This window comes from Lipotes vexillifer, unplaced genomic scaffold, assembly GCF_000442215.2.
Source record: "Lipotes vexillifer unplaced genomic scaffold, Lipotes_vexillifer_v1.1 scaffold263, whole genome shotgun sequence".
In the NCBI taxonomy this organism is placed as follows: domain Eukaryota; kingdom Metazoa; phylum Chordata; class Mammalia; order Artiodactyla; family Lipotidae; genus Lipotes; species Lipotes vexillifer.
Genome location: NW_006796752.1, coordinates 1,172,840 through 1,180,610, shown reverse-complemented (window position 1 = coordinate 1,180,610; position 7,771 = coordinate 1,172,840). Strand labels below are relative to the sequence as shown.

The following is a 7,771-nucleotide window of genomic DNA, read 5'->3' as shown; positions in this document are numbered from 1 at the left end:
GCCATGGCTGCTGAGTCTGCGCATCTGGAGCCTGTGCTCTGCAACGGGAGAGGCCACGCAGGGCCCAAAAAACAAAAAAAAAAAAAAAAAAAAAAAAAAAAAATATATATATATATATATATATATATATGAATCAAGATTTTAAGGGACTTCCCTGGTGGTCCAGTGGTTAAGACTCTGAGGTTCCAACGCATGGGGCGTGGGTTTGATCCCTGGTTGGGGAGCTAAGATCCCACATGTCACATGGCCAAAAAAAAAAGGATTTTAAATGTTTTTCCCTCAAAGGAGACTATCAAGAGAGGGAAAAGAAACCACAGAATTAGAGAAGTTATTTGCAAATCATTTATCTGATAAGGGTCCAGTATCCAGAATAGATATAGAACATTTATAACTCAACAACAAAAAGACAAACAATCTAATTTAAAAATGGGCAAAGGACTTGAGTAGACATTTCTCCAAAGAAGAGATACAAATGGCCAACAGGTGCATTAAAAGACACTCACCCTCATTAGTCATTAGAGAAATGCAAATCAACCATGATAAAATACCACTTCACACCCACTAGGATGGTCATAATTTTAAAAAGAAGGAAAGAAAGAGAGAGAGAGAGAGATCACCCAGAAATTCCACTCCAAAGTATATGTCCAAAAGCATTGAAAAACAGAAACTTGTACACAGATGTTCATAGCATCTCTAGTCACAATAACTGACATAATCCAAATGTCCATCAACTGATGAATAGGTAAACAAAATGTGGTAAATGCATAATATGGAATATTATTCATCCATAAAAGGAATGGAGTACTGATGCATGCTACAACAGGATGAACCTTGAAAACATTATGCTAAGTGAAAGAAGTTGGATACAAAAAGCCACACATTGTATGATTCCATTTATACAAAATATCCAGAATAGGACTAGAAGAAGAGCTAACTATTGAGCTCTCACCACATGTCAGGTACTGTGCAAACACCTTTTACATGCATAAACTTATTTCATCTTTATAAAAACTGTATGAGGTATGTACAGTTATTACCTCCCATTTTCCATATTAAAAAATTGAGGCACAAACCTGGGATTTAAATCTGGAGTCGAGTTATAGATTATATACTCTTATAACCACTATATAACCATAAGTAAAGACATTCAGATTTTAATTAAAAAAAAAAAAAAAACGCAAACTTAGTGCTGGTTAATCATGTCTTGCCATTAAACTTGTGCTGGCCACACAAGTCACCAGTCTGCAACCACTGTCAGGACGAAGTCTTTTCTCTTTCTCTCAGCCTTGAATGCCTCTTTTTGGAGTATGACAGGCATGCATTCCACACCTGACTTGTTTGTGTCCTTTTTCTTTACCCATAAAATAGGCATAAATAGACCTACTTTGCAAGGGTGTATAAATATACAAAATGAACTATATAAAGCTCTATCTAGCACAATAGCTAGAACCTCACAGATAAGCAATAAATTAGAATATGAACTATTTTTTAAGTTTTTCCTGTTGTGTCCATCTCTTTCCTACAGAGCTGGGTTTGGCCCCCTTCTCTTTGCCAGCACAATGCACAGCACCTAGCAGGAGCCAGATAAATAGAAGATTTGCTTTGGTCGATGTTCGATCTCTTTTTATACCATTTTTTCCTAATTGAAAAATTAGTGAATGTTCATTTTAAAACAAAAACTTAGCAGAAAACAAAAGCTGGGAAAATTTTAAGTTATCTTGACTATATTATTACATCTGGAAATAATATCATTTTTATATTTTAGCATTTATCTTTCCAGACTTACTTTTATGGATATTTATAATAATTCCAATATGGGGTTATTCAAAACATATTCCTCTATACAATGATTTTTTCTTTATTTTTTTCTTTTTCTTTTTCTTTTTTTTTTTTTGGCCACACCGCAGGCATGCAGGATCTTAGTTCCCCGACCAGGGATTGAACCCGTGCCCTCTCAGTGGAAGCTTGGAGTCTTAACCACAGGACTGCCAGGGAAGTCTGAGCAATGTTTTTTTCTTTAAAAAAAAAAAAAGATATACAGATACACACACATATTTTTCATGTGAAGACATACATATTTACACCAAGTTTTTAAGTATTAATTATATTTTTTAAAACAAATTTTGTCTACAATATCTCCCTTTCTTATGGAACTAACATCCAACTGATTTATACTGAGTAATATATATTTTCAACATTTATTGAGAACCATTTATTGAACCAGCAAGGGCTCCACACAGACCTCTGCCTCTGCCCTTGTGCCAAGGTAAACCTTATTTACACCTTGTGATCTCAGACAGAGAGGGTGCAGCAAGATGCAAATATTGAAAAAAATTTAAATAAGCAGCCAACCCCCAAGCAAGTGCATCATGTAAAGCAAGTGTATGTGTCTGGTTTCATCTCTGACTCATTGATAGAAGTGAGTACTGGGGAGCTAGGGTATTATTTAGCCTAGCGAAGTCCTGACCAATTTAGTCTATGTCCTAGTCTGCTACTGAATCTATTCTCACTCCTACAAAGGGTGAGAGGCAGGCTGGTGAGGTAGAAAAAGGATGGACTTCCCATTTCTTGATTCCACTTACTTCCTATCAGGGTATCCTTGAACAAGTTGCTTAATTTCTCTGAGGCCCATTTCCTTATCAGTAAAATAGAGATAGGAATAACTATCTCATCAAGTTGTTAAGAGGATTAAATTAGATCTTTCTGGATCACAAATCCAGTAGAAGCCTGATTTACTGCTCAAAGGCCCCCAGGGCTCTCCTGTGCCTTCCTGGTAAAATCCAATCCCCTTGGGAAGCCTCTCCAGCCCACTTCTCACAGGCTCCCTCACTTGCCAGGCACAGAATGCTATTTCCCGAGATACAGTCGTCCCTTCAATCCTTCACTCACCCAGCACATTTTTTTTGAGTCCCTGTTATGAGTGAGGCCCTGGATTAAATGTTAGTAATACACCGTGGAACCAGACTGACCTGAGGTCTGGTGAGGCCTCAAGGGAGTAAAGTGGCCATTACAATCCTGTGCGCTGACTGATGCGGGAGGGAAGGGCAAGGTGCTCTAGGAGTGCATATGAAAGGCACCTTACCTAGACTTGAAAGGCCTTGGAAAGCTGTCTGAAGAAGTTGGATCGTATTTAGAGAGTGCCTCTAAAGGGATGTAGTGTGTGATCTGGCACAAATCACATCTCTGCATTTTTTTTGTAGGTGAGGTGTAAGGCTAGAAGAGGTCATATTTACCAAAAGGAATATTCTTCATCCCTTTGGATATACTTTCCAAAGGTTTAGCAAATTTCCCTCCCAGCACATTCTCCATTCCCTTACAAACTTCTCATGAAAGAGCCTTTTGCTGTTCCCAGCCCATGGGTGAAATATCCCAGCATTTCACCCATGGGAGGGAGGTGCCCAGGGAAACTTTCCCTGAGAGCAACACAGGAATTTAGAAGAAGAAAGCAGGGGGCAGGGCAGGGGCAGGGGGATGATGGAATTTTTTAAAAATCACCATTCAGCAATCCAGACTGAGATAATTGATTCAGTCAAGGATCATAAACGGATGCTAAAACCATTAGGTGAAAAGTTGAGAAACAGGATGCTCAAAAATCCCTTAAGTGCTCGCTTCGGCAGCACATATACTAAAATTGTAATGATACAGAGAAGATTAGCATGGCCCCTGCGTGAGGATGACATGCAAATTCGTGAACCATTCCACATTTTTATATGGGGATATATGTATACGTATAGCTGATTCACTTTGTTATACAGCAGCAACTAACACAACAATGGAAAGCAATTATACTGCAATAAAGAGGTTAAAAAATTTTTTTTAATTAAAAACAAAATCCCTTAAAATGGAAAGATCTGATGATCATCACCTTACCCAAATGATCAAACTCAGAGCTTTCCTCTGAAGCATTGCGCAGGGTTCTTCTCCCATGTCTTTGATATTTCACTTCAAACTTTATTCTAAACGGGAGGGGCCACAGCAGTGAGAGGCCCGCGTACCAAAAAAAAAAAAAAAAACTTTATTCTAAGTCTTCTTTTGCCTGTTTCTCAATACGTGTGTCTCTAGAATTTAGTCTCCTGCCCTCTTTCCTTTTTACGCTACACGTTCTTCCTGGGCAAGCTCAGCCGCTCCCAAGATCTTAACCAAAAATCTATTTGCTGATAACTTCTGAATCTGTCTCCATTCCAGATCTCTTTCCACAGCTCTAAATTCATAGTCCAACTGCCTGCTGACCTTCCCCACTGGGACTTCCTCAACTGCAGCTTTCTTAGCACTTAACTTCTCCTCTTTTCCTGGCCCGATTCAGGAATATTTCTCATCTTCCATTCCTTAACTTAATTAATGACCTCATGATCAATCAGTTATCCAAGCCAGAAATCTGGTGTTCTTTCTTTATTCATATTGTCAGCCAGGATATATTTATTATCTACTAATGGCAAGGTACTATGTTTATTGTTAGACATGCAATAGGGGCAAAGCCAATTTCAAAACCTATTTACCGGAGGAAATAGACATCATATAGATGATCATAAAAATATATCCATAATTATACATTGAGATAAATGTGTTGAGAAAAAAGAATAAGGAGCTGAGAAAATGAAACAGAGAACCTACCCCAGCTTAGGGGTAGGGTGGGAAACAGGATAAGGAAATCAATCTCTCTGAGAAAATATTTGAATTCAGATAAGAATTTGGAATTAACTAAGCAGGGGAGGAAAGAAGAGGGTGGATAAAGAGGTGGTGATCTCTAGGAAGAGGGAAGGACACAAAAACCTGGAGGTGGCAATTTTGAAGAAGTGAGAGAATGATGGTATGGATGGAGCACAGAGAACAATAGGAAGAGCTCAAAACCAGGCTGGAGCAATCACTGGGGCCAAAACTTGCTGCGCACCGAAAACCATATATAGTGTTTTGAACGCTGTCTTAAAAATAATGGGGGGGGGGCCCCGAGGGGGCAAGGGGGCGGGGCTTCCCTGGGGGCGCAGTGGTTGAGAGTCCGCCTGCCGATGCAGGGCACACGGGTTCGTGCCCCGGTCCGGAAAGATCCCACATGCCGCAGAGCAGCTGGGCCCGTGAGCCATGGCCGCTGAGTCTGCGCGTCCGGAGCCTGTGCTCCGCAACGGGAGAGGCCACAACAGTGAGAGGCTCGCATACCGCAAAAAACAAAACAAACAAACAAACAAAATTAAAAAAAAATAATAACGGGGGGGTGCTTCCCTGGTGGCGCAGTGGTTGAGAATCTGCCTGCTAATACAGGGGATACGGGTTCGAGCCCTCGTCTGGGAAGATCCCACATGCCGCGGAGCAACTAGGCCCGTGAGCCACAACTACTGAGCCTGCGCGTCTGGAGCCTGTGCCCCGCAACGAGAGGCCGCGATAGTGAGAGGCCCGCGCACCGCGATGAAGAGTGGCCCCCGCTTGCCACAACTGGAGAAAGCCCTCTCACAGAAAAGAAGACGCAACACAGCAAAAATTAATTAATTAATAAACTCCTACCCCCAACATCTTCTTAAAAAAAAAAAAATGGGGGACTTCCCTGGTGGCACAGTGGTTAAGAATTCGGCTGCTGATGCAGGGGAAACGGGTTCAATCCCTGGTCCAGGAAGATCCCACGTGCCGCAGAGCAACTAAGCCCGTGTGCCACAACTACTGAGCCTGCGCTCTAGAGCCCGCGAGCCACAACTACTGAAGCCCACGTGCCACAACTACTGAAGCCTGTGCTCCTAGAGCCCATGCTCCGCAATAAGAGAAGCCACCGCAGTGAGAAGCCTGCGCACCCCAATGAAGAGTAGCCCGCGCAGCAACGAAGACCCAAAGCAGCCTAAATAAATAAATAAATAGAAAAAAGGGAAGGCATTGTTTTTTTTTTTAACAACTGATTATCAATTTATTAAAAATGTTGATTTAAGCATCTGCAATGTTGACTTCAACCTCGACTCCTGGCTCAATACTGATTGAAGTGATCTGCTTGGCAATCTCAGAAGGACTGTGCAGGTCAATAAGTCACTTGTGGATCCTCATCTGGAAACAATCCCAAGTCTTAGAACCTTCACCACAAGGAGTTTTCCTTGTAGTTATTCTGAGTCTTGGTAGGCATCCGAACTGGTCCTTTCGCATTGAGATTCTTTTCCTTCGCGCCTCTGATCAGGTCAGCACATACCCTCTGCAAAGACTTCAAGCTGCAGCTGGGGAGGGTGATTCTAATCCGGTGAATCGCAACCTCAGGCTTTACGGTATCTTTAAAAGCCATGGCTGCGGCGCGGCTTCCTGGCCGACTTGTTCCTCGGCCAGAGCGAACAATGGTGAGTCAGGAGCAGGGGCGGGTGGCCCGAGGCTCCGCTGCAGCGGAGACCGCGTCTTCCTCCAAGAGAGCCATTGAACAGTTTTAAACAGGGTCGGGTGGCAATGGCAGTGTTCTTTACAATAGGCAAAAGTGGAAACAACCCAAAATGTTTATCAATTGACGAATGGGTAAATATAATGTGGCATATCCATACGATGGAGTATTTTCATCTATAAAAAGCAATCAGAACTGATACATGCTACAACATGGATGAAAACACATCCATGAATGCCATGAATGTGTTTTCACACATGAATGCTCAAAGAAAGAAACCAGTCATTAACAAATAAAATATATATATATATATACATACATTATGATTTTTATAACCATAAAATGTCCAGAAGAGACAAATCTATAGACAGAAAGTAATTAGTGTTTGCCTGGGTCTGGGGAAGCAGTGGTGGTTGGGCAATGATGCTAATAGGCGCAGGGTTTCTTTTGGGGATGAGAAAAAGATGTAAAATTAGATTCTGGTGATAGTTGTACAACTCTGTGAATATATTACAAACCATTGAAACGTACACTTTATTTTTTAATATTTTGAACAATTTTATTATTTATTTATTTTTTGCCCACGCGCTACGTGGCTTGCAGGATTTCAGTTCCCCGACCACGGATTAAACCCGGGCCACCACAGTGAAAGCGCTGAGTCCTAACCACTAGACCACCAGGGAACTTTCTGAAACATACATTTTAAATGGGTGAATTGTATGGTATGTGAATTTTACCTCAATAAAACTGGTTTAAATTAGGAAAGAAAGAAACAGAGATTTAAGCCAGTTGACAACATGCCATTTTTAAATAGATGTTACTCCTGTTCATTGATTCCAAGGTCCTCTTATTCAAGATATCAAGATAGCTTGGAAACTGGTCATCAGAAGTTCATTTGGTGTAGACAGAATCAAAACAAAAGGAATTTAATGGTTTTGAGTACGGTCTCTCAAATCAGCTAAAGACAACATGATCAACTAGTGACTGATGTATTTATATATCTAACGTCCTGAGAATGCTGTAGATACTCTGACAAAACTCTGAGGATTCAATTCATTCATTCATTCAACATCTGTTTATTGAGAACCTGTATGTGGTACTTAATAATGCATGCTTTAGGGACCTTCCCTGGTGGTTCAGTGGGTAAGACTCTGCCCTCCCAATGCAGGGGGTCCAGGTTCCATCCCTGGTCCGGAAACTAGATCCCACAAGCACACCACAAGTAAGAGTTTGCGCGCCGCAACTAAGAAGTCTGCACGCTGCAACAAAGATCCTGTGTGACTCAACTAAGACCCAGCACAGCCAAAATAAATATTTTTTTAAAAAGAAATATATGCTTTAAACAGTAGTCATCTTTTTAAAATATTAAATTGACACCCATGGTCTGACAATAGCACTGAATATTAGAAGTAGAGGCTATTCCTTAAATCTGAATGT

At 41.1% G+C, this 7,771-nt stretch overlaps 1 pseudogene; it reads right to left on the bottom strand.

The window, feature by feature from the left end:
• Positions 1-5,901: 5,901 nt before the first annotated feature.
• LOC103076958 (40S ribosomal protein S20 pseudogene) lies at positions 5,902-6,247 on the bottom strand (annotated as a pseudogene).
• Positions 6,248-7,771: the final 1,524 nt, after the last annotated feature.